The sequence below is a fragment of the Pyxicephalus adspersus genome, chromosome 1 (genome assembly GCF_032062135.1).
Source record: "Pyxicephalus adspersus chromosome 1, UCB_Pads_2.0, whole genome shotgun sequence".
In the NCBI taxonomy this organism is placed as follows: domain Eukaryota; kingdom Metazoa; phylum Chordata; class Amphibia; order Anura; family Pyxicephalidae; genus Pyxicephalus; species Pyxicephalus adspersus.
In genome coordinates this window covers 101,155,568-101,155,859 of record NC_092858.1, presented here as the reverse complement: position 1 = coordinate 101,155,859, position 292 = coordinate 101,155,568, and positions in this window count along the sequence as shown.

The window sequence follows — 292 nt, the reverse complement described above, 5'->3', positions numbered from 1 at the left end:
AATACTAGACATGTATGTATAATACTGTATAATACTAGATGTGTATGTATAATACTAGACATGTATGTATATAATCGCTCTATAATACTGCATACCTATGTATATTACTGTACAATACTGAATTTGTATGTAGAATGCTACAAATGTATATAAAATACTGGATAATATTGGATATTTATGTATAATACTGCATATGTATGTAGGATACTGTGTAATAACAGTCCTCACACCCCTGTATTATACAGTGTAATATTAGGCCTCGTACCACAGTATAATACTCTGTAATACTAGT